We start from the raw sequence: 23367 nt of genomic DNA, 5'->3' as shown, positions 1-23367 counted from the left end.
GCCTAATGTTAGAAAGCAAGTGCCCTTGTCTGCCCACTGAGCAAGCGACGTCTGTGGACGTACAAAACAGGTTGATATCACGTCCGTCCGTCCAGGCCATGATTTGAACGTCCATTGACAGCCAGAATTAGTCGATTCATGACACTGTGAATTTATGTCCAATCTGGCCATAATTTAAACGTCCACTGACAGCCAGAAGTAGTTCAGAAAAGACGTTCATACTGACTATAATCTGGACGTCCGTTGACATCCAGAAACAGTCCATAAATGACGCAAATAAAGATGTCCAATCCGGCCATAATCTAAACGTCCACAGACAGCCAGAACTAGTTCAGAAAAGACGTTCATTCTGACTATAATCTGGACGTCCGTTGACATCCAGAAACAGTCCATAAATGACGCAAATAAAGATGTCCAATCCGGCCATAATCTAAACGTCCACTGACAGCCAGAACTAGTTCAGAAAAGACGTTCATTCTGACTATAATCTGGACGTCCGTTGACATCCAGAAACAGTCCATAAATGACGCAAATAAAGATGTCCAATCCGGCCATAATCTAAACGTCCACTGACAGCCAGAACTAGTTCAGAAAAGACGTTCATTCTGACTATAATCTGGACGTCCGTTGACATCCAGAAACAGTCCATAAATGACGCAAATAAAGATGTCCAATCCGGCCATAATCTAAACGTCCACTGACAGCCAGAACTAGTTCAGAAAAGACGTTCATTCTGACTATAATCTGGACGTCCGTTGACATCCAGAAACAGTCCATAAATGACGCAAATAAAGATGTCCAATCTGGCCATAATCTAAACGTCCACTGACAGCCAGAACTAGTTCAGAAAAGACGTTCATACTGGCTATAATCTGGACGTCCGTTGACATCCAGAAACAGTCCATAAATGACGTGAATAAAGATGTCCAATCCGGCCATAATCTAAACGTCCACTGAACAGACGTTCATAGGCTATAATCTGGACGTCCGTTGACAATGTTGAAGATTTTATTATTTAGAAAATAAGCAATTTACTTATAGGCCTACATTTGTACACTATTATTTATTCCCTTTGTGTGTATGACTTTGGTTGACTTTGGTAGCAAAGGCCTGAAAACCAAGGCCTGAGAATGTTATTTCAGTAAAGACACCTGGTACAAAGTCTCACCCAAAAATAATCTAAAGGAGGTGACCATATTTGGAAGGGATGTGGGTATATTATCTGTGAAACCCCACAGAACTGGAGTGTCCTTTCTGCAGGAGGCGCTCGGCTTTGTTTGTTCAAATAAAGTCTAATTGTTTCTGGCATCAAAGATCTCTGAAGTCATTTTGCCTGAAAGATTGATTGAAAGACTGAAACTACAACAAAATCCAGAAACGGTCCATAAATGTGAATAAAGATGTTCAATCTGGCCATAATCTAAACGTCCACTGACAGCCAGAACTAGTTGAGGAAATACGTTCATATGGTTATAATCTGTACGTTGACATCCAGAATTATTCGACAAATTATGTGAATAAAGATATCCAATTTTGCCACAATCTAAACATTCGTAAACATCCAGATTTAATGATTGAAAATATGTTAAAGGCCGGCCACTGTGGCCTGCCCACTATAATCAAAAGGCTGTTAAAAAAAACAACCATCATCATTGTTATAACATTTCCAGAGTCCCTCAGTCCAATTTCCTAAAGTCTTTCATTCCAGATTAAGGTCCTTAAACACTGCGCAGCCTGTATGGCTTTTAAGTTTTTCTTATAGAACTCAATACTCAAAATATATTTTCATTTCATGTTTAAATCTTTAAAAAAAGGGCTGCATAAAATTTACATTTGTGAATACATTTAGCTAACAGAATTTTTTCAGATTTAAAAATTATCAATTTTCTTTTTACATTCATGAAAACATTTAAATTCAAAGTTAGGATTCACATAATATTTTATAAAAATTTACAAAATGTACCACCAAAATATCCACGTGAAAGACAGTTCCAAAATAAACAAGCTTCTCCTTTGGTGTGCACCTCCAAAAATGAGTAACCCTAATTCGTGTCAAGGTGACGGAGGCCAAGAACATGGTCAACTGGTCCTGTGTTGATCAGCTGTGTGGAGTAGTCACTGAATTTGCAAAAAAACACTACAATATGCAGTAACATTTTGAAATTAGATCTTCAAAATCAGACTTATCATATATCACTCCGAAACGGTCACAACACTGTAGGAGCGACGCCATAGTTGACGCTAGTTCCTTGTCAATATCACAATTGTATTGCATTCAACCCTCTACATAATTTTATTATTTTGGTCACCTTGCTCTTTTAAACTTAGGCAGGTCAGTCACAATGGGGAAAGCAGTGGCAGGATGACTAATGATTTTTTATGATCTGATCATCTCTGAGAGGTAGGCCTATAGGATACAGGCAGGTTGGCACAAATTGACAGATCTGGTCCCTCAAATTCAAGGCGAGGAATAAACCAAACAATAACTGATAATGTGAGTTATAACCACATGATTTTTGGGAAGTGGGAATGGTAGACGTTGACACAAATACTTCCAGTCCGACTATTATTCTAAAGTTTTTAAATTATTTATTCTAGAAAAAGTTATTTATTTATTGTATTTTTTCCATTTGTCATTGTCTTTGTTTGAGGGTGATGGGTAAATTTCCACATATTTGGCCTTAAGTTATTTTTAAAGGCCTGGGGTTCCAAAAGAGCGCTGTTCTGACCACCTTGACCCCTTCAGCAACATGGGCAAGCCCAAATATAAAATAAATTTCACCCATACTCCTACAAATGTCAATTTATTTTATAGTTTATTGTTTTGGTGTTTTTTTATGACGTGTATGCTAATTAGTAAAATTATATATTTTTAAAAGTGATAAGCATAGATGTTTTTCGGATAAGAGTGTTTTTTTTTTCCTTTCGTTTTTGTTCTTAAAAGTGTGGTGGAAAAGGCGGTTTTATTGGGTACACCTTCCGGTTTCAAGAAGATTCCCTAGATCCCATGTGAAAAATAGTTCTACCTTTATAGTGATAATAAAAAATACAAACTGTGTCAATTACTTTGATTTTTTTTTTTTACTTTTATAACATGATTTATATAATGATCAAACATGCTCGGAATACAAGTTTATCAGTTCTGTGGCGGACGGATATATGTGACTGCAGTCCGCGCAGCATGCTCCGCCGCATTCTGCACCAAGGCTTTTAGCTGTATCGTGTTACACTTGACGTCCCCATCAAGAACTTTGTAAGTATGTTATACTATTGATAATACTAATAGTGAGCGATTCCCGAAATGTTATTATAATGTTTTTATTTCGTTAGTCCCAGTTGGTTCAGCTAAGTAATTCAAGTGTTTTTTTTCCCTCTAAATGGACGAACGTTTAAGAGCGCTTAACGTTAGTCTCCGTGCCGCTGTCTCACTGTGTTGCACTTGAGTCGACGTCCCCATCAAGGAATTTGTAAGTAACATTATGTTATAATATGGTAATACTAATAGTGAGTGTTTTTCGAAATGTTATAAAAGTTTTTTTTCGTTAGTCCCGGTTCAGCTAACGTTAAGTAATTCAATTTGTTTTCCCTATAAATGGACGCGCTAGCTACTTAAGCTAGCTCCTCGTGTCGCTGTCTCACAGTGTTGCACTTGAGTCTACGTCCCCATCAAGGACTTTGTAAGTATGTTAAAATATTGGTTATACTAATAGTGAGTGATTCCAGAAATGATATCATAAAGTTTTTTTCGTTAGTCCAAGTTGGTTCAGCTAAGTAATTCAAATGTTTTTTTCCCTCTAAAAGGACGTGCTAGCTACTTAAGCTAGCTTAGTTGCCAAGGAAGGCTCCTCGTGTCGCTGTTTGACGGTGTTGCACTTGAGTCAACGTCCCATCAAGGACTTTGTAAGTATAACATTGTTATAATAGGGTAATACCAATAGTGAGTGTTTTTCAAAATATCATAAAGTTTTTTTGGTTACACTTTATTTTGATAGTCCACTTTAGACAGTCTACTAACTAGTAACTTTTCAACTAGCAGCTACATGTCAACTAAGTTAAAGGAGAACTCCGGTCAATTCTAACATTGAGCTCATTTTTTTGTACATTTGGAGTGCTGTCAATACAGAGAACAATGACAAAAATCGGTGCTGCCTACACCAAGTTATTCTATTTTTAAAATTTGCACCCTGTTGACTTCAATGGGGCAAGTACTAAACCTGCTTTTAGCCTCTTAACATCCTTGATGTGTCATTACAAGTAGGGATGTCCCGATCAGGTTTTTTTGCCCTCGAGTCCGAGTCCGAGTCATTTGATTTTGAGTATCTGCCGATACCGAGTCCCGATCCGATACTTATTACATAAAAAAAGAATAAAGAAGAGCGAAAAAACAGATCCAGGATGTTCCTTATTTTTTATTTAATTCATTTGTCGATTGCCGAGTTCACACGCGTGATCATAGGTAACTAAAACTATGCGCGTGAACTCGGCAATCGACTACTTTGGACTTCAACCGAAAAACAGGATGTAAACACAGGTATTTGCGCTGGCTTAACATAATTTTTATACATATCTTTCACATCTACTGCAGTCAGATTCACTCGTGTTCACTCAGAAGGAATCACTCACATTTTCTGTGCACTTGTAATGACACATCAAGGATGTTAAGAGGCTAAAAGCAGGTTTAGTACTTGCCCCATTGAAGTCAACAGGGTGCAAATTTTAAAAATAGAATAACTCGGTGTAGGCAACACCGATTTTTGTCGTTGTTCTCTGTACTGACAGCACTCCAAATGTACAAAAAAATTAGCTCAATGTTAAAATTGACCGGAGTTCTCCTTTAACTCTCAGAGTATTAGTAAGCTGTAGTAGACCGGACGTTTTTTAATTCGATGATCGAGATTGTGATTTAATTTCGATCAATTTCGATTAAAAATCAAAATCGTGACACCCTTAATGTGTATGCATATGGTAGACATACACCCCTGTAGAAGAATAAAATAGAATAGCAGACATTTAGGCCAAAGTGGCAAAGATAAAAATCTTTGTTAGTGAGATTTTCTCTTGTGTTTTGTTGTTTTATTAACATTAAAGGGATAGTTCCCCCAAAAATTTTAATTGTCATAATTTACTCTCTCACGTTGTTTTAAACCCAAAAGTTATTTTTTTTTTGTCTGTTGAAAAAAAAAAAAAAAACGCCAAAGAGAGCCCGCAATCCAATACTATCTAACTTATTTGTAACTGAACACGTGATCCGTATTTATATATAAAAACCGGACAAGGCATCATCTCCAGTGTGTGTGTGTATGCACACGCAAAATATTTAATTTTACTGAATTTTGTTTTGACACTTTCAACTTAAGGGTTAAAGATGGCTTATTTAAGAATGTGGAGGAAACGTAGAGCAGACATCAATGAACTTCTCCAATCTGACGATGACACTGCGGTGACAATTGATGACGCAGTAACCACAAATGACAGAGAGGAAACAACCAATGATGATGGTGGAAGCAATACTGATGACCACAGCATCAGTGTGACCACTGATGGTTCAGACTTTGACACTGACATCGGAATGTGTGACTCAGATGTGGAGATTTTGAACCCCGAACCAGAGGTCCAAGTTAGAAACATCGGCGATGACTTGCGAGAGTGGAGTACAAGACATCAAATTACTAATAGGTCCCTAAATGAATTGTTGCAGATTCTAAGGGATCATGGACATGTACTCCCCAAAGATGCACGCACATTACTAGCCACTCCTCAAGTCATTGACAGCCATTCTAAATGCAATGGACAGTATATTTACTATGGCTTGGAGGGGGGCATTTCCCGTGTACTGTCTCAAAATGATGCTTTTAGACAACAACACAGTACAGTCAGTTTGGATGTGAACATTGATGGACTACCAATCTTCAAAAGTAGTAAAGTCCAGTTCTGGCCAATACTGGTTACATTTAGCAATTTCAGTCCATTTATTGTGGCATTATACTGTGGGGAAAGCAAGCCTGAGCCCCTTGATGCGTATCTCCATGACTTTTTGGAGGAGTTCAATAATCTCCAACAGAATGGCCTGGTGTTTCGTGAGAAAAAGTATGCCGTAAATGTTCGTACCTTTATCTGTGATGCACCGGCAAGAGCATATTTAAAATGCATTAAAGGTCATACTGCATATGACAGCTGTGAGAGGTGCCAAGTGAAAGGTCAGTATGTTGAAAGAAGAGTTGTCTTCAATCAGCTGACATCCACCTTGCGCACAGATGAAGGATTTAGTCAGTTAGAGTATTCCCGTCATCAAAATGGGTCTAGCCCTTTAATAGCTGCTGGGATTCCCTGTGTCAGTGCCTTTGTGTTGGATTATATGCATACGGTTTGCTTGGGTGTTGTTAGGCGGCTGTTGGTGTATCTGACTAGAGGCCCAAAACTGTGTAGGCTTTCTGTGAGACAGAAAAATGAAATCTCACAAAAACTAAACCTGCTACGAGGCCAGATGCCCAGTGAGTTTGCGCGACAGCCCCGTGGCCTTCAGGAGTTGGACAGGTGGACAGCCACAGAGTTCCGTCAGTTTCTTCTGTACACGGGACCCATAGTACTCAAAAATACAGTCTCCTCACAGCTGTATGCTCATTTTGTGACATTGACCGTGGCAGTATCCATCATGCTGGACTCAGATGAGAGGAAAAGAGCTGCCTATTTGGATTTTTCTGCTGAACTGATGAGGCACTTTGTGTCTAGCTGCCCTGCACTCTATGGAAAAACATTTACGGTGTACAATGTGCATGCCCTGTTACACATCCATGAAGATGTCTCTCGTTTCAGGTGCTCTTTAAATGACATATGTTGTTTTCCATATGAGAACTATTTGCAGCAGATTAAAAGATTGGTCAGGACTGGCCAAAATCCCTTAACGCAGGTGTCCAAACGCCTGGTCGAAATTGAACATGCCCAGGGGAATTCCACTGCACAGCCTAAAGCAAAGCCCCAAATGTACATTTCATCAAAAAGGAGAGACAGCTGTTTCCTTCTGGAAGATGAGAGCTTTGCTTTTGTTCAAGAGAGGAGGGGAGATGGTACAGTTGTTTGCGATGTGGTAAAACAGAGACACACTGTCGACCTGTTTGACAAACCATGTCCGTCAAACCTCTTGAACATTGCCTACATAGGGAATGGCCGAAGACTTAGAAGAAAAGAAGTCAAGGAAAAAGACCTTGGTCGAAAAGTAGCCTGCCTTCCTTTCAACAATGGCTCTGTCATGATTCCTCTGCTGCATGGCATTGAACATTCATGATGAAGATTGGCAAGACATAAAGTACGTTGGGTATACTATGTATATGGGTGCATGATTTGCATGAAATGTGTATTGCTCAACTCAAATCTCGAAACAAGCAAAAACTAAATGCACTGTGCTTTCTAAAATAAAATATAATTAAACTAAATATTGACATATTAGCAATACTGCAAACTTGTTGTTTGTCTCAATAGTACAACAGTAAAGATGTCATATTTACCTATGCCCTTACTGTCTAACTGGTAGGCCTTGGACATATACCGAAATTTAATTATCAAACAACCTGCACTGCGTAAAATATGAATAAAAAATATAGACTTATCCTTATTAAAGCTTCAAAAGTTCTTTAGTCAAGAGCAGTGAGTAAATATACATATATTTAATAGTTCATTTATTTATTATATTCATTTTTGTTGCAGGTTATGCTTTTCGTCAGAGCCGTCTGGAACGAGAATGGGAAGGAAATGGAGGGGACCATCCCTGATGCCTGGGTTAATGTTGCCGAGAAAACCCTTCGATGGCCAAAAACAAGGGCAAAATATTGTTTCGACAATCATGTGGCTCCTAAGGAGGACTGGGAAACTTTCCCATTGCTGAAAGTTAAATTTACCTCAGGTAACCTCTTATATTTTGATACAATGGTAAAAAAAATTGGAGAAGTTATGTGGACTATACATTGATATAAGCTTTGATGACATGCATGCTGTCTTTGCAGAAAGTTTCCATGAGTGTGAAGACTACGATCAAACCAGCCATGCTGAACTATGTGAAGAAGATGAAGACGAAGAGGTTGTTGTTAAAAAGAGGATAAAAAAAACAAAAAATTTTGACGATTTTGTTGAAGGTATGTCCCCATCATTTGTTAAATAGTGAAAACATGCTAACTCATGTTACAATTGAACGTGTTTTAATATTAAAAGGATCTGACCTGTCTGAGGCGACTGCTGAGGAGGATGATAAAGAAAAGAGGAAAGGAGGTACCGAAATGTTTATTGTGGCATTCATTTAATGTGTATTGAAACGTTGCCTGTTCTCAGTACAAAATCAAGTAAACTGTATGTTAATTTTGCTATACCCCTTATTTGCTGTTAAGATTCCAGTCCAATAATTCCAGTATTTCCCACCCCACCAATCAAGTTAAAGAATGGTGAGTTGTTACTAAGATGACCATGTGCATTTTAACCAGATTCAAATTTTAAGTTAAGTATTTGTATTAAACCATGTCTATCTTTGTTGTCAGTGGGCCTCGACAGATCAAATAGTGGTGAGTAGAGCTGTCAATCTTCCCATTTAATACTATTCAAATTTCATTTTTCTTTTAATATTCAAATATTGAATGCTCAAATGAAGCCTGTACTTCACTATTATGCATTATCAACACTGTAATGAAACATTAGAATAATTTGAAACAAACATAATTAGCCGTCTAATGATAATGATAACATAAGCATTTTGGCTTGGTGGATGACAATTTTAAACTTAATGTTAAATCTATTACCCATCCTTCCGAATCCCAGCTGCAGCCTGTCACTAACATTACATGATACATAACATTAGCTCAGTAATCTAAAAACCTCACATTGCCTTGTGTTTCGCACTCTCGCTAACTTGAATTTACTTGAATTGGCTTTATGCACAGTTGAACGACTTCCTGAGCTTCAGCCTGCTCTTTTGTTTCCTGTCTGACATTATTCAGGGATGCAAACAGCGCGCATCCCTGATTATTAATGTGCAGCCCTACTACTTATCATGACTGACTGACATTTTCGATTTGGTTTGTTTAGGTTCACCCAGTTCTGCGTACCGTGACAGGTCAACTGGTCGTGAGTATAACTTTTCATTTTTAAATTATTGAATCAGCATGCAGGTTACTAACACTTGATAATGACTGACTGATGTTTCTGTTCTGCATTGCTTAGGTTCACCCAGGTCTGCGGGCCGTGACAGGTCAACTAGTCGTGAGTATAGCCTTTCATTGCTGAATATTGCAGGCTGGTCACTAGGACTAATGATAATGAATCACTGATGTTTCTGCTCTGCATTGCTTAGGTACAGCCAGGTCTACAGGCCGTGACAGGTCAACTAGTCGTGAGTATAACTTTTCATTTTTAAATTATCGAAGCAGCATGCAGGTAACTAACAATGTTGATCATGACTGACTGATGTTTCTGTTCTGCATTGCTTAGGTTCACCCAGGTCTGTGGGCCGTGACAGGACAACTAGTCGTGAGTATAGCCTTTTTTTATTGCTGAATATTGCAGGCTGGTCACTTGGACTGTTGATAAAGAATCACTGATGTTTGTTTCTGCTCTGCATTGCTTAGGTACAGCCAGGTCTACAGGCCGTGACAGGTCAACTAGTCGTGAGTATAACTTTTCATTTTTAAATTATTGAATCAGCATGCAGGTTACTAACACTTGATATTGACTGACTGATGTTTCTGTTCTGCATTGCTTAGGTTCACCCAGGTCTGTGGGCCGTGACAGGTCAACTAGTCGTGAGTATAGCCTTTCATTGCTGAATATTGCAGGCTGGTCACTAGGACTAATGATAATGAATCACTGATGTTTCTGCTCTGCATTGCTTAGGCACACCCAGGTCTTTGGACTGCGACAGGTCAACTAGTGGTGAGTTAAACTTTTCATTTTTAAATTTTCAAATCAGCATGCAGGTTACTAACAATGTTGATCATGACTGACTGATGTTTCTGTTCTGCATTGCTTAGGTACAGCCAGGTCTGCGGGCCGTGACAGGACAACTAGTCGTGAGTATAGCCTTTCATTGCTGAATATTGCAGGCTGGTCACTTGGACTGTTGATAAAGAATCACTAATGTTTGTTTCTGCTCTGCATTGCTTAGGTACAGCCAGGTCTACAGGCCGTGACAGGTCAACTAGTCGTGAGTATAACTTTTCATTTTTAAATTATCGAAGCAGCATGCAGGTAACTAACAATGTTGATCATGACTGACTGATGTTTCTGTTCTGCATTGCTTAGGTTCACCCAGGTCTGTGGGCCGTGACAGGACAACTAGTCGTGAGTATAGCCTTTCATTGCTGAATATTGCAGGCTGGTCACTAGGACTAATGATAATGAATCACTGATGTTTCTGCTCTGCATTGCTTAGGCACACCCAGGTCTTTGGACTTCGACAGGTCAACTAGTGGTGAGTTAAACTTTTCATTTTTAAATTTTCAAATCAGCATGCAGGTTACTAATTGGTCATGACAAAATGATGTTTCAGTTTTGGGTTCCACAGATTCGTCCAGATCCAGGTCCAGGTCTGTGGGCCGGGACAGTTCAATTAGTTGTAAGTATAGCCAGGCACAGTTGTGTTTTATTGAATATTAAATTAGCATGGGTAATTTGCACTATTGATAATGGCTACATTTGGGTTGCACAGGTTCATCCAGGTCTGTGGGCCGGGACAATTCAAGCAGTCGTGAGTATTGCCAGTTACATTTGGCTTGTCTTATTGAATATCAAATTAGCATGAATAATACTATTCATACTGAATAACTAATGTTGGTGGTTTGGGTTTCTCAGGTGTACCCAGGTCCCAGGCTGTGGAAAGTAGGTCCATAGATGGTGAATGTCATTGGTTGTATCACTTAATGAGGCACATTGTACAAGTGTTCTAAATATATTGATCGCTTCACACACTTTTTTCTTTCCTGCTTAGGTCTTTCACATGAAAAGTCCAGTTATAATAGGGATGTGCCAACCACATTCCCCCTGTCAGAAGCGAGTAAGTACAAGAATATTTTCATGTAACACCCAGACTAATTACTTATGTATTAACATTACATTCTCTTTGTAACTGGTGAATCAGACTTCAGGTTTTCATCTTATTGCTTTGGCATTTATGACATTTAGTCTAGAACCATCTCTTAATAAAATTGTTATTTAATACAACTGATTTGTCAAATACAGGGTTAAAGTTTACCTGTTAAATAGTGTTATGTAACAAATTGAATAGTTATTCATTTTTCTAGGATTGCTAGAGAGCACACTTTTACTGAAATGCCTTGCTGTTACCAGAGAACCATGATTATAGTGAGTAATTATTATTATTTTTCTTAATTTCTCATTATTGCCAGAATTCCAAAAAATAGTGCTGACAAAGCTGGTGACTCTCACTGATGAGGTCAAAAAACTCCAGAGGAGCATGCCTAAATCTAGCATTGAGATCAGAAAGATTAACACCTTGGAAGAGTTCGAGAGGGAGGAGGCTTCTCTTCTGGATAAAAACAAATTTGAAACCTTGGTAAGAAGTTTTCAACCTCTAATGAGCTTACAATCCTATTGATTATCCTTAATAAACATAGACATTATCACATTGTGTTTTTCCACTAGAAATAAACCTTGTTACATTATTACCTTTAATTTGGTACTGTGAAGCTGCTTTGGGGCAATACGTATTGTGAAAAGCGCTATATAAATAAACCTGACTTGACTTGACTTAGTGCTGGGCGGTAAACCAGTTCATACCGAAAGCCGCTGTATATTTTCGTTACGATGTTAATTTTTAATAAACCGCCAAACTGATGTATTCAAGTACACAACGTTCGGAAGTCGGAACGTTGCACTGCGCCACACGACACTGTTTCAGACGGACCCTTTAAAATGTTGCACTTCAGCGATTGCAAGCAGTGGTGAGGGTAAACAAACGGCAGTGTTCTGGTGTTACGGATGTACACGCTGCAAGTTCGGACACTTGGGAGGTCGTGAGATATTGCACACATTCGCATCAATGCAGCCGGTACACGGCACGACTGTCCTGCACAAATTTTATCCCGAGTTGGTGGCAATCACGTGAGCTTTCACGCTAAACACAGAAACAATGTAAAATGACAGAGAACAGTAGCCATTCGGAATCCATTCCTCTCAACATAAACACTTATTAAAAGAGCGAGATTGTATGTGTGATAGTGTATGTAATATTAATGCAAATTGTAACTTCACTAAGTCACTTGTTTTATATTTCCTTTTTAGATTTACTTGAATACTGTGTAATGTACCTGTATTGCAAGTTGTTCTATTTTTTTGTATTGGTTTTTTATAAAAAATAAAAAAGAAGTGAAATTTGAAAAGTTAAAGTTCTGAATTTTGACTACAATTGTCTTTGCATTCTGATTCCTCACTTCATTAGAAGCATGACTGGCTCTTATTTGTAAGCAACAGCATAATTTTCTGGGGCCATGCAAACCTGTTTTACTAGTGTGGAAATATTCTACAATATTCACTAATGACAGTAAAATAGACCATCCTAAATCAATTTACTGCAGTAATTCCTCTCTCAATGAGTAGAAAATGCATTGAACACCTGACTATGCATGAAAATAAAATAAAAAAACGTCATAAACCGGAAAACCGTCATCATAAAAAAAAAAATAAAAAAAAAACGTGATATAAATTTTTGGTCAAACCGCCCAGCACTAACTTGACTAATTAGGACTTGACTAATGCCAATAGGGGGCTATGCGGAACACCGAACGTTCTAACCGGAAAACAGGTCTTATTTCCACTTTTCACTTCAGTACAGAACACATCTGCAGTGGTAGGTGATGTCTTAGGTAACTGAAGTTTTGCTTATTATAATAAAATTTGTATAAACTGTAGTGTATTTCTTTTAATTAAAATGTTGGAAGTTTTTGTTTTGCCAAGCTGCAAGTCAGTCAGGGTGATATGCTTCCGAAAGATTATGCGTGCTAATTTTGTTGTAAGGAGACACACCCTGAGTCGCATTTTATGCCAGAAAATATATGCAACAGAGTAATACAGCAGAGATCTTATATATTGATACATTTCAATATCGATCCAGCAAATTCTTTCAGCTTTTTGTATTTACCTGCTGATAAAATGTTTTGGGATTTTTTTTATATTTGAGTTAAAATCTTTCAATTATTTCATGATTATACATATGATTTTTGTATGGTTTACATGTGATGTTTTTTAGGGCAGCAAACAACTGGACCCTGTTCTCAATTTTTTACCATTAATATATTTTCATGTGTTTTTTTAATTATAGGTTTGTCAGCTGGCAAGAGTGGGTGGGAAAGATGTGAAGGACTGCACGCACAAAGTGATGGACAGGTATTTATTTACATATTAACTTAACAGACACAGATCCCCAATCTGTTTTCATTTGGTAGTTTGGTTTAGTTGTTGGTTTAAGTAAAGAGCAGGACTGTGCACTAGGGCTTGGCAATATGGATAGTTTTATATCTTGGTGTTTTTTGGCTAAATGGTGCTAAAAGATAAACTGTATATCATATATTTTATGAAAATGGCTAAATTTGTAAGTCAAATCCACCTTAGAGATGACATATGCACTTTTATTTAAACGGATGGTCATTAAAATAAAATGCAGTGGTTTACTTCCCTGTTTTATTCCCTACGTTGAATAAAAAAGCATTATTTCTGGTTTCCAACAACAATAACAGGAGGATTAAGAGAGGGAGAAGGAGAGACAGACAGGGGCTCACGGACAAAAGAGGGCATGAGAGGAAATTCCACCAGATTTCACTCTTTTCGGCCAGATGTCTGTTATCTTTCTTTAAAGGGACACTCCACCCATTTGCATTAAGCTTTGCATTGTTAGAAACCCAGTCATACTATTGAATGGTCGTGCAACACTCTTTCTTTTTCCCCTGAAACGGGAGAAATCCGTTATTTACCTCTTACACTTCCTCCTAAAAATGACGCAAAAATCGTCATTTTGCGTCATTGTAGGAGGAAGTGTAAGAGGTAAATAACGGATTTCTCCCCTAATTTCAAGCTCTGGTGGTAGCTAGCCTTGTAGACGGAAGAGTGATTTCTCTTATAGGCAGATATGCGCTTTCTGGATTAGTGGGAGTGGCTTGCGGAGCTGTGCAATGTGGTGCATTGTGGGAGTTGTTGTCTTTCATACAAATGCGTCCTGAAGTTATTTTTTGTCTTTCCTCGATCACGAAGGCACCAAATTAAAAATTTATTTTACATTTAGACTACATATATGACCCACTTTAAATAAAAAACAATGTTCAAATGGGTGGAATGCCCCTTTAAAATAAATTTAAGCTCTGTCGATTTATGTAAATTGCTCCTCAGATCTCTGCAGGGTAAATCCATACAGCTAGCTAGACTATCTGTCCAATCTGAGTTTTCTGTTGTACGACTAAAACAACTTTTGAACATGTATGTTACACCAAAAGAAATTTCTTCCTAAGGCTAATTTGCAGTGGCACCGTGGCTTTGCCTGGCTCCAATCCCAGAATGCCGCACCGAAAACGCATGCATACTAGAAATAGAACCGACGCTTATTTTTCACGCGATTACATGTTGTTTGAAAGTGTCTAGGTTTTGACATAAAAATGCAATACTTTTATTAAATACTTGAATAAAAGTCAGTACTTCCAAAGTTGTCTTCAAATCAAATCAGTATATTTTTATGTTTAACATGAAGTGTGCTACTGCAGTAAATCAATTGGAAACATGCGTGTGTACAGACAAGGCTAGCAGCGCAGCGTCAGACATGTTTCTGGTGTGCAAAGACATAGAAAATGCAACGCAGCCGCCACACAACAGAAACGCCAGGCTCATGCGACGCAGCCAATTTGTGTAGCCAGCCTAAGGCTGACACTGGCTAATTTATGAATCCCTATGTGCTTCTCAGCTAAGAGGTCTAATGTATGTAAAGATCTGTATGGTTATATTGTATAGTGTCTTTTCAGGCGATTTGATGAAGGTAAAAATAGTGTGGCTGTGTATAATGCCAATGCTCTATCAAAATCAATTTAATTTGAAGACAATTCTGCGTGTGGTGGAATAATTGCATATTATTTTTGTCTTGGATTGGATTAGGCTCTTCACCAACCACCTAATGACACTATTTAATTTGAAGGGGAAGGGCAAAAAAGAGAAAATTGGTCTCGAAGACAAGAAATTGTTTTCAGCAATAAAAGGTAAGAATTTATATTATGGTAATTTTAAAAAAATTTGTGTGGAATGCTTAATATCAGGCTTGATGTAATTTTACTTAATTTGTTATCTATTTCATTTAATTGATTTGTTACTCAAATTTTCATCTAAGCATAATATGTATCTCTGCTGCAAGCTAAACCACAACAGTGGCGTTTGAATTGATTTATTTTACACAGGATTTCTTTGCTTTGATTGTAGATGCTGTCATGAAATGGGATGCAGCTGCCACAGAGGCCCAGATAAAGTCGGCTGCATCGGACCACCTTAAACATGCCCCTGGGAGAGTCGGGGGTGGTGCTTATAAATAAATAAATACACTGTGCTAATAGTACAAAATTTTATAGCACTTTTATTTATTACTTTACTGTTCTGACTTTTAAGTTTTATTATGTTATTGTGTTAATTTATACTTTCTGTTCTCGTTTTAAGTATTAGTGTGTTATTGTTTTAATTTATACTGCTGTTCTGGTTTTAAGTTTTACTAAATATTAGTAATAAAAATATATTTTGAAATTTAGATGATTTCTTGGAGTGATCAGTTTGGTTTACAGGAAAATGGTAAGCAGTTTATTACAATTATATTGATAAGATACAAAAATGCAAGACTAGTATATAAACTAAACAATTATTCAATTGAATATTCAATTTAATCCATATTCTTTCAAATAATTTAGGTCTATGGTCTGTCTGCAGTTTCATGACACGACAACCATTAACAATGAGTAACTGGGTTTTTCTCAGTGAGAACTAACTCACTCAATGCCACTGTTTGAAGCAAACATTTTTTTGAATTTTGATCCTTGCAAATATGTCCAGATAGGATTTCCATGTTAATACGAGTCTTTAACAGTCATCTTTGACATTTCTACAGAAAACGCATCTAATACAACTTTTATTCTGGCTGTCTAAAGATTACATATTTAGCACGTTTTTGACATCTAAATAATGTCCTAAAAAGACATCAAAAAAACTATCTTTCTGGCTCTTGTGAGGACGTCTTATGGATGTCGAAAAACTACGTCCGTGGAACGTCTTTAATTTACGTCTAAACAACGTCCAGAAAAGACGTCAAAAAAACTTTCATTCTGGCTCATGTAAGGACGTCTTCTGGATGTCTAACAACTTCGTCTGTACAACGTCTTTAATTTACGTCTAAACAACGTCCAGAAAAGACGTCAAAAAACCTTTCATTCTGGCTCCTGTGAGGACGTCTTCTGGATGTCTAAGAATGACGTCGTTAGCACGTCTTTAATTGACGTCTATACAATGTCCAGAAAAGACGTCTAGTGGATATCTAAAAATGACGTCATTATCACGTCTTTAATTGACGTCTATACAATATCCAGAAAAGACGTCAAAAAAACTTTCATTCTGGCTCCTGTGAGGACGTTTTCTGGATGTCTAAGAATGACGTCTTTTAGACGTCTACTAGACTACTTCTTGCTCGCTGGGTGGTGGCGCCCTGCACAGGCCAAGCTTCAGAAACAAAATCACGCAGAAAGATGAGGTGGTAAAAAATTTCAACCTTCCCGTATACTCAACGGCAAATGGTTGCCGTGACCCGGATTCGAACGGGGGTTGCTGCGGCCACAACACAGAGTAATAACCACTATACAATCACGGCGTGCCACTGGCTCACCCAAGACAACCCCTGGAGCCCGGATACAAGAAGCAGCAGCGGCGTGTTTGTCCATCGAAGAGGGACTGGACATTTCGCAAATAAGTGCGAGGACCGTGAAAAATGCATGGATGCTTTGCCTCATGGCCTTCAGCGTAGTCGGCAGGATTCGAACCTGCGCGGGGAGACCCCAATGGATTTCTAGTCCAGCGCCTTAACCACTCGGCCACGACTACAGGAGTGGACCAGTTTCTGCTCAGTTTGTGTCCAACACTGCTGCCTGACCTACTTGCAACCAACCCAGCTCAGTCAGCAAGCGGAGATTGCAAGCTAGCCCTGCAAGCGGGTAAAACAGTGGTCCCACTGAGGAGAAATCAGGCTGCCATGTCTCATCCTATGTAATGGGGTTTTTCAGTACTGGCCCTGGGGACCGACAGCACTGCACAATTGGGAAGTCTGTCTTATTCTACTCACTCTGTGAGCACTCTTTCCTAAAGGGCTGACCATCAGAATCAGGGTTGCCGAACAAGGGAGATGCACTGATCCCCGGGAGCAGGAAGGAACATCGCTCTAGTACAGAGTCAGCAGAAGAGATGGACCGTAGTGATAGCAAGCTGAGGCCTACAAAAAGAAGACTGACCTTCGCCCAAACAGGGACTTGAATTAAGCAGACCACCTTCTGCCATGTTGTGTGTAACACTGCTGCCTGACCTACTTGCAACCTAGCAAGCCGAGATTGTAAGCTAGCCCTTGAAGTGGCTAAAACAGCAGTCCCACTGAGGAGAAATCAGGCTGCCATGTCTCATCCTATGTAATGGGCTTTTTCAGTACTGGCCCTGGGGACCGACAGCACTGCACAAATGGGAGGTCTGTCTTATTCTACTCACTCCGTGAGCACTCTTTCCTAAAGGGCTGACCATCAGAATCATGTGTGCCGAACAAGGAAGATGCACTGACCCCCTGGAGAAGGAAGGAACATCGCTCTAAGAGAAATCAGGCTGCCATGTCTCATCCTATGTAATGACGTTTTTCAGTGCTGGGCCTGGGGACCGACAGCACTGCACAATTCGGAGGTCTGTCTTATTCTACTCACTCTGTGAGCGCGCTTTCCTAACGAGCTGACCATCAGAATCAGGTGTGCCAAACAAGGGAGGTGCACTGATACCCTGGAGCAGGAAGGAACACCGCTCCGGTACAGATTCAGAAGAAGAGATGGACCGTAGTGATAGCAAGGTGACTCCGCCAAAAGCAGACAGACCTTCACCCGAACAGCGACTTGAACCCTGGACCCTCAGATTAAAAGTCTGATGCTCTACCGACTGAGCTATCCGGGCTCTTGTGGAGAACTGGCTTCTCACCTTTTATAAAGCAGCAGTTTTACAACAAGCTGCACAGAAGAGACGCAGGTGTCACGAGGATGAAAGCTAGAAGCAGTTATGGCACAGAGAGCGAAGGACAATAGAAGGCACAATTACCGTCACAGAAATCTAAAGCAATACTGCAAATCCCTCCCGTAGTCGGCAGAGTTCGAACCTGCGTGGGGAGACCCCAATGGATTTCAAGTCCATCGCCTTAACCTCTCGGCCATGACTACGGCTAATGTTAAAAAGCAAGCACCCTTGTCTGGTGGCGCCCTGCACAGGCCAAGCTTCAGAAACAAAATCACGCAGAAAGATGAGGTGGTAAAAAATTTTCAACCTTCCCGTATAATCAACGGCAAAGGGTTGCCGTGACCCGGATTCAAACCGGGTTGCTGCGGCCACAACGCAGAGTACTAACCACTATACGATCACGGCGTGCCACTGGCTCACCCAAGACAACCCCTGGAGCCCGGATACAAGAAGCAGCAGCGGCGTGTTTGTCCATCGAAGAGAGACTGGACATTTCGCAAATAAGTGCGATGACCGTGAAAAATGCATGGATGCTTTGCCTCATGGCCTTCAGCGTAGTCGGCAGGATTCAAACCTGCGCGGGGAGACCCCAATGGATTTCTAGTCCATCGCCTTAACCACTCGGCCACGACTACGGGAGTGGACCAATTTCTGCTCAGTTTGTGTCCAACACTGCTGCCTGACCTACTTGCAACCAACCCAGCTCAGTCAGCAAGCGGAGAATGCAAGCTAGCCCTGCAAGTGTGTAAAACAGCGGTCCCACTGAGGAGAAATCAGGCTGCCATGTCTCATCCTATGTAATGGGGTTTTTCAGTACTGGCCCTGGGGACCGACAGCACTGCACAATTGGGAAGTCTGTCTTAATCTACTCACTCTGTGAGCACTCTTTCCTAAAGGGATGACCATCAGAATCAGGTTTGCCAAACAAGGGAGATGCACTGATCCCCGGGAGCAGGAAGGAACATCACTCTAGTACAGAGTCAGCAGAAGAGATGGACCGTAGTGATAGCAAGCTGAGGCCTACAAAAAGAAGACTGACCTTCGCCCTAACAGGGACTTGAATTAAGCAGACCACCTTCTGCCATGTTGTGTGTAACACTGCTGCCTGACCTCCTTGCAACCTAGCAAGCGGAGATTTTAAGCTAGCCCTGGAAGCGGCTAAAACAGCAGTCCCACTGAGGAGAAATCAGGCTGCCATGTCTCATCCTTTGTAATGGGGTTTTTCAGTACTGGCCCTGGGGACCGACAGCACTGCACAATTGGGAAGTCTGTCTTATTCTACTCTCTCTGTGAGCACTCTTTCCTAAAGGGCTGATCATCAGAATCAGGTGTGCCGAACAAGGGAGATGCACTGATCCCCGGGAGCAGGAAGGAACATCGCTCTAGTACAGAGTGAGCAGAAGAGATGGACCGTAGTGATAGCAAGCTGAGGCCTACAAAAAGAAGACTGACCTTCGCCCAAACAGGGACTTGAATTAAGCAGACCACCTTCTGCCATGTTGTGTGTAACACTGCTGCCTGACCTACTTGCAAGCTAGCAAGCGGAGATTGTAAGCTAGCCCTGGATGCAGCTAAAACAGCAGTCCCACTGAGGAGAAATCAGGCTGCCATGTCTAATCCTATGTAATGGGGTTTTTCAGTACTGGCCCTGGGGACCGACAGCACTGCACAAATGGGAGGTCTTTCTTATTCTACTCACTCCGTGAGCACTCTTTCCTAAAGGGCTGACCATCAGAATCATGTGTGCCGAACAAGGGAGATGCACTGATCCCCGGGAGAAGGAAAGAACATCGCTCTAATACAGAGTCAGCAGAAGAGATGGACCCGTAGTGATAGCAAGCTGAGCCCTCCAAAAAGTAGACTGACCTTCGCCCAAACAGGGACTTGAATTAAGCAGACTACTTTCTGCCCTGTTGTGTGTCACATTGCTGCCTGACCTACTTGCAACCTAGCAAGCCGAGATTGTAAGCTAGCACTGGAAGCGGGTAAAACAGCAGTCCCACTGAGGAGAAATCAGGCTGCCATGTCTCATCCTATGTAATGGGGTTTTTCAGTACTGGCCCTGGGGACCGACAGCACTGCACAATTGGGAAGTCCGTCTTATTCTACGTACTCTGTGAGCACTCTTTCCTAAAGGGCTGATCATCAGAATCAGGTGTGCCGAACAAGGGAGATGCACTGATCCCCGGGAGCAGGAAGGAACATCGCTCTAGTACAGAGTCAGCAGAAGAGATGGACCCGTAGTGATAGCAAGCTGAGCCCTCCAAAAAGTAGACTGACCTTCGCCCAAACAGGGACTTGAATTAAGCAGACTACCTTCTGCCCTGTTGTGTGTCACATTGCTGCCTGACCTACTTGCAACCTAGCAAGCGGAGATTGCAAGCTAGCCCTGTAAGCGGGTAAAACAGCAGTCCCACTGAGGAGAAATCAGGCTGCCATGTCTCATCCTATGTAATGGCGTTTTTCAGTGATGGGCCTGGGGACCGACAGCACTGCACAATTCGGAGGTCTGTCTTATTCTACTTACTCTGTGAGCCCGCTTTCCTAACGAGCTGACCATCAGAATCAGGTGTGCCAAACAAGGGAGGTGCACTGATACCCTGGAGCAGGAAGGAACACCGCTCCAGTACAGATTCAGAACAAGAGATGGACCGTAGTGATAGCAAGGTGACTCCGCCAAAAGCAGACAGACCTTTGCCCGAACAGGGACTTGAACCCTGGACCCTCAGATTAAAAATCTGATGCTCTACCGACTGAGCTATCCAGGCTCTTGTGGAGCACTGTCTTCTCACCTTTTATAAAGCAGCAGTTTTACAACAAGCTGCTTAGAAGAGACCCAGGTGTCACGAGGATGAAAGCTAGAAGCAGTTATGGCACAGAGAGCGAAGGACCATAGAAGGCACAATTACCGTCACAGAAAGCTAAAGCAGTACTACAAATCCCTCCCGTAGTCGGCAGAGTTCGAACCTGCGCGGGGAGACCCCAATGGATTTCAAGTCCATCACCTTTACCTCTCGGCCACGACTACGCCTAATGTTAGAAAGCAAGCGCCCTTGTCTGGTGGCGCCCTGCACAGGCCAAGCTTCAGAAACAAAATCACGCAGAAAGATGAGGTGGTAAAAAATTTTCAACCTTCCCGTATACTAAACGGCAAAGGGTTGCCGTGACCCGGATTCGAACGAGGGTTGCTGCGGCCACAACACAGAGTATTAACCACTATACGTTCACGGCGTGCCACTGGCTCACCCAAGACAACCCCTGGAGCCCGGATACAAGAAGCAGCAGCGGCGTGTTTGTCCATCGAAGAGGGACTGGACAATTCGCAAATAAGTGCGAGGACCGTGAAAAATGCATGGATGCTTTGCCTCATGGCCTTCAGCGTAGTCGGCAGGATTCGAACCTGCGCGGGGAGACCCCAATGGATTTCTAGTCCATCGCCTTAACCACTCGGCCACGACTACGGGAGTGGACCAGTTTCTGCTCAGTTTGTGTCCAACACTGCTGCCTGACCTACTTGCAACCAACCCAGCTCAGTCAGCAAGCGGAGATTGCAAGCTAGCCCTGCAAGCGGGTAAAACAGTGGTCCCACTGAGGAGAAATCAGGCTGCCATGTCTCATCCTATGTAATGGCGTTTTTCAGTACTGGCCCTGGGGACCGACAGCACTGCACAATTGGGAAGTCTGTCTTATTCTACTCACTCTGTGAGCACTCTTTCCTAAAAGGCTGACCATCCGAATCAGGGTTGCCGAACAAGGGAGATGCACTGATCCCCGGGAGCAGGAAGGAACATCGCTCTATTACAGAGTCAGCCGAAGAGATGGACCGTAGTGATAGCAAGCTGAGCCCTCCAAAAAGTAGACTGACCTTCGCCCAAACAGGGACTTGAATTAAGCAGACTACCTTCTGCCCTCTTGTGTGTCACATTGCTGCCTGACCTACTTGCAACCTAGCAAGCGGAGATTGCAAGCTAGCCCTGTAAGCGGGTAAAACAGCAGTCCAACTGAGGAGAAATCAGGCTGCCATGTCTCATCCTATGTAATGGGGTTTTTCAGTGATGGGCCTGGGGACCGACAGCACTGCACAATTCGGAGGTCTGTCTTATTCTACTCACTCTGTGAGCCCGCTTTCCTAACGAGCTGACCATCAGAATCAGGTGTGCCAAACAAGGGAGGTGCACTGATACCCTGGAGCAGGAAGGAACACCGCTCCAGTACAGATTCAGAAGAAGAGATGGACCGTAGTGATAGCAAGGTGACTCCGCCAAAAGCAGAAAGACCTTCGCCCGAACAGGGACTTGAACCCTGGACCCTCAGATTAAAAGTCTGATGCTCTACCGACTGAGCTATCCGGGCTCTTGTGGAGCACTGGCTTCTCACCTTTTATAAAGCAGCAATTTTACAACAAGCTGCCCAGAAGAGACGCAGGTGTCACGAGGATGAAAGCTAGAAGCAGTTATGGCACAGAGAGCGAAGGACCATAGATGGCACAATTACCGTCACAGAAAGCTAAAGCAATACTGCAAATCCTTCCGGAAATGGGAAGAGTTCGAACCTGCGCAGGGAGACCCCAATGGATTTCAAGTCCATCGTCTTAACCTCTCCTCCACAACTACGCCTAATGTTAGAAAGCAAGCCCCCTTGTCTGGTGGCGCCCTGCACAGGCCAAGCTTCAGAAACAAAATCACGCAGAAAGATGAGGTGGTAAAAATTTTTCAACCTTCCCGTATACTCAACGGCAAAGGGTTGCCGTGACCCGGATTCGAACCGGGGTTGCTGCGGCCACAACGCAGAGTACTAACCACTATACGATCACGGCGTGCCACTGGCTCACCCAAGACAACCCCTGGAGCCCGGATACAAGAAGCAGCAGCGGCGTGTTTGTCCATCGATGAGGGACTGGACATTTCGCAAATAAGTGCGAGGACCGTGAAAAATGCATGGATGCTTTGCCTCATGGCCTTCAGGAAACAGCGTAGTCGGCAGGATTCGAACCTACGCAGGGAGACCCCAATGGATTTCAAGTTCATCGCCTTAACCACTCGGCCACGACTACGGGAGTAGACCAATTACTGCTCAGTTTGTGTCCAACACTGCTGCCTGACCAACTTGCAA

At 41.6% G+C, this 23367-nt stretch overlaps 8 non-coding genes across 8 annotated transcripts; all 8 read right to left on the bottom strand.

The window, feature by feature from the left end:
- Nucleotides 1-17018: 17018 nt before the first annotated feature.
- Nucleotides 17019-17100, bottom strand: trnas-aga (transfer RNA serine (anticodon AGA)). The gene has a single exon. It is a non-coding gene; the product is annotated as a tRNA-Ser (tRNA).
- A 1708-nt stretch (nt 17101-18808) lies between these two features.
- Nucleotides 18809-18890, bottom strand: trnas-aga (transfer RNA serine (anticodon AGA)). The gene has a single exon. It is a non-coding gene; the product is annotated as a tRNA-Ser (tRNA).
- A 2060-nt stretch (nt 18891-20950) lies between these two features.
- Nucleotides 20951-21023, bottom strand: trnak-uuu (transfer RNA lysine (anticodon UUU)). The gene has a single exon. It is a non-coding gene; the product is annotated as a tRNA-Lys (tRNA).
- A 178-nt stretch (nt 21024-21201) lies between these two features.
- trnas-uga (transfer RNA serine (anticodon UGA)) lies at nt 21202-21283 on the bottom strand. The gene has a single exon. It is a non-coding gene; the product is annotated as a tRNA-Ser (tRNA).
- Nucleotides 21284-21634: 351 nt separating this feature from the next.
- trnas-aga (transfer RNA serine (anticodon AGA)) lies at nt 21635-21716 on the bottom strand. Its single transcript has one exon. It is a non-coding gene; the product is annotated as a tRNA-Ser (tRNA).
- Nucleotides 21717-22535: 819 nt separating this feature from the next.
- Nucleotides 22536-22608, bottom strand: trnak-uuu (transfer RNA lysine (anticodon UUU)). The gene has a single exon. It is a non-coding gene; the product is annotated as a tRNA-Lys (tRNA).
- A 391-nt stretch (nt 22609-22999) lies between these two features.
- Nucleotides 23000-23071, bottom strand: trnah-gug (transfer RNA histidin (anticodon GUG)). The gene has a single exon. It is a non-coding gene; the product is annotated as a tRNA-His (tRNA).
- Nucleotides 23072-23226: 155 nt separating this feature from the next.
- On the bottom strand, nt 23227-23308 carry trnas-uga (transfer RNA serine (anticodon UGA)). Its single transcript has one exon. It is a non-coding gene; the product is annotated as a tRNA-Ser (tRNA).
- Nucleotides 23309-23367: the final 59 nt, after the last annotated feature.

Source organism: Carassius carassius, chromosome 18, assembly GCF_963082965.1.
Source record: "Carassius carassius chromosome 18, fCarCar2.1, whole genome shotgun sequence".
Classification (NCBI taxonomy): domain Eukaryota; kingdom Metazoa; phylum Chordata; class Actinopteri; order Cypriniformes; family Cyprinidae; genus Carassius; species Carassius carassius.
This window is presented reverse-complemented; position numbering and strand designations above follow the sequence as displayed.